The following is a 3,597-nucleotide window of genomic DNA, read 5'->3' on the forward strand; positions in this document are numbered from 1 at the left end:
CAGCCTGGGCTACAAAGTGAGCTCAAGGCCAGCCTGAACTGCATAGTGAGACCCTGTCTCAAAAAGACAAAAAAAAAAAAAAAAGAAGAAGAAGAGGAGGTCTCTTCCCCAAAGTGGTATGGGAGCTAGCTTACACAGTTACACAGGAGATGTCATCCCAGGCTGCAAGCTTGTGCCTGACAGAAGGGGTGACAGGCAAGATTCTTTACCTGCCCCAGTGATGGTACTATGGACTCCTAGTGGCTGGCTGAAAAAGGGAGCCTGGTCTGGCCTAGTCTGACCCTGTCAGATCGATAAGAGGGTTGTCATCTGATCCAGGTTGAAATTTTTGAGAGTTTTTATCTTTTTAATATTTATTTATTTATAGTGTCTATAGTCTTTATAACTCATGGCCAGACGATATAGTCACCTATTAGACTGGATTTTTTTTTTTTTTACAGATATCAGGTGCCTTTTTAAAACTCAGGTTTCTGGGTAACAGTAGTTGATGGGCTTTCTGCCCCTCTTTTTGATGTGTTTGAGAAGCATTTGACTGGGTTGCTCCTAAGCGAGGCAGCCTTTGGAAAGGCCATGGCAACTCATACGTCAGCGCTGACAGTGTAATTTTCCCCAGTCAAAATGTGGAACTTGGAAGGAACTGGTGACAGTCAGCTCTGGTGGTGTTAGATGATGACATCTGACCAGGGTAGGCACAGCCGTGAAGCAGAAGGTTTGGGGCAGGGAGGGCCTCTATGGCCGAATGTAGGCAATGGTTAGCTGGAACAAGGTCAATTGGCTGGAAGTAGATAAGTCAGAAGAGGAAGGGTAAAACTGCTGGCAGCTGATGAGGGTGCTAAGGCAGGATTTTCAGGAAGAAGAGCTTTTTTTTGAGATGCAGAGAGCTGTTTGGTTTTATTTTTAAGCCCATAAAAGCCCTTTTTCCTGCAGTCAGAGAATGTCGGTTTTGACTAATTAATTTCCATTTCCGGCTATTTACATGTGTGTCGTGTACCACTGAATGATGGTACAACAGAGAAACGGTGGGTGCCCCTCAGAGAGACCACTCAATACCTGCCTGGCTGTGCCCCTCTTGGGGACTGTATCATAGGCGCGACTTAGCTAAGGAGGGTGCGAGGCTTCTGTTATGACATATGTCAATCGCCACAGAACTCCAGGTGAGGGCGCAATCAGCCACCGTGACCAGTGTGTCCCGGCCTTAGTGCACTGACAGATCAGCCTATTGTTTACACTGTCCGTTCTACTCACTCGCACATTCATTTAACAGGCACTCAGAGGTTAATCATTCCAAATCCCTTCCCCTGAGAGTGGACCTGACTAATGGGAATTGATCGGACTCCCCCTGTGCTCAAGCTGAGCAGGACTGACAGACTAACTGGGGTGCCCCTGGGGGTCTTACTAGAATCAGGCAGGCAGGCAGGCAGGTAGACAGACAGACAGTGTCCTCCTCTCTTTGTGGTCCAGTGCGAATCACTCAAGCAGGGAGCCAGGAATCCTCCTCTAGACCTCCGAGGGGACTCAGGAGATCTTGAAGGTGCACCTTCCTGTCAGGACCTGGAAAGGTCCTTGTTCTGTTCTCAAGGGCCACGACCCATGACCAAAGAGGTCAGCATGGTGGGTCTTCCCAGCCAACACAGCACATGCTATGGCAAGCAGAAACACTAAAACAACACCCTCATTTAGAAAGCAGGACATCATTTATGAACTCTTTCTTTCTCTACAGCTCTTTGAGAGCTTTTACCACTATTTCATGCCCATTTATTCCTTGACTAAGTCAGACTTCTCTCGTGTTTTTTTACATTTGGACAAGGACTTCTAAACCAGGCACTGAGTGGTAATGCCAGGAATGAGAGATTAAGGCTGGATGTGGGAAGCTGAGGCAGGAGGATGGCAAGTTCAGATCAACCTGGATAACTACCAAGGCCCTGTCTCAAAATTGAAAAGCGGGGAAAGGGTGAGATTGTAGCTCAGTATAAAGACTCTAGGTTCAATTCCCAGTACCACAAATAATAATAATAATAATAATAGTAGTAGTAGTGATCATAATAAATTTATTATACACATACAGCACAGTGTCTGGTATATGATAAGAAGTCAAATATTGACCATAATAATAATGTCATTGTGTTTACTTTACTATTAGACGGCATCATGTTTTCATGTTAAATTATTAATTAACTAGAATTTTCCTGAAGTATTTCTCACCAGAGTGCAAAATAATTACTACCATTTTTGGCACCCACTTTGAGGACTTTAAGAGAGCCTGCATAATTTGACAGCAGGTGGTAGAAAATTCAACCAAAATAGATAGGTATTGTTTCACATTACATGACATTTAGCACACAGGTGATGGTGCCATGAGAGCATTGTTGGACAAAGATACTTTTATCTTTTTACCCCACAATGATCTAAGCCACAAGCTAGGGTTTCCTCCTTGGCATAACATCCATATTTCAGGAGGGAAGAGGAAAGGAGAAAAAAAATGTGGAGACTAATGCACTGTTTCCTCTCAAAGGTTCATTGCTTTATTTAGGAAGGCAAACCTATATCCACCAGTGACATCCACCTGTATCTCACTGATCAAAATTGTGCCAGAAGTATACTGCAAAAGAGACTGGAAAATCAATATTTTTAGTTGGATACCTTTGTCACCTCAAATATGATCATGAGAGTGTTTGAGTAAGGGAAAATGGATACTGGGTTGACAAATAGCCATGTTTAGTACACAACCTCATTTAATTTTACTTTTATAAGTAGCATTCTGTCTATGATGTGGTTCCATGAGCTTGAATACAGAATACCATAATTTAGGTAATATATACATTATAGCTAATTATAACTCTATAGGAGAAAAATTATACCAGTTTTTGAACTGAAATTGCTGATCCATTTAGTCAGAACAACTAGTCCATATTGACATGGATTGCTCTAGACACTACACATAAGAACGAATGGGCTAACTATACCACAAATAAATTACTCTTAACTAGTAAGTTAAGCAGTGTTTGAAGCTCGCTAAACACTTGTGTAAACTCTATTATGCTATTACTACTTATGAAATTACATCTTTTATTTCTGCATAGGGAAATCAACCCACATAGCCTATTGCTTATGTGTTATCTATATTTAACTCACCAGCCTCAAATCTTTGTTTACAACAAGACAAATATAAATAAACAATTCAGTAATACATACTTTATCCATCTTAATAAGCATCGCAAATAAGATTTTAATTTCTTCATTTAATAATTATGTTCTCTCTTGCATAAACCCCTCATCAATCTGGAGGGATTATATAATGTTTACTATGGTAGGAAATGCTTAACCTGTGTGGTATGTAGATGTATCATATCTTAATTTCAGGACAGGACTTCATTTAAGCAATGTGAATGTCTTAGCAAGTCAGGTATGGGTGTTGTTCTAGTTAGCTATTTAGGCCAAGCCAGGAAGGGAAGGAAAGTAATAGTGGACTAAGGTATGGCCAATAAAGAAGGTAAAAATAAAATTTATGATTGATTTTATGTATTAGATTAGTAAGATAGTGATTAACAATAAAAATTCCCATTAAAGCAACTACTTCATTTTGTCCTTTGATCACTT

The sequence above is a fragment of the Chinchilla lanigera genome, unplaced genomic scaffold (genome assembly GCF_000276665.1).
Source record: "Chinchilla lanigera isolate Chin_1 unplaced genomic scaffold, ChiLan1.0 scaffold00010, whole genome shotgun sequence".
NCBI lineage: Eukaryota > Metazoa > Chordata > Mammalia > Rodentia > Chinchillidae > Chinchilla > Chinchilla lanigera.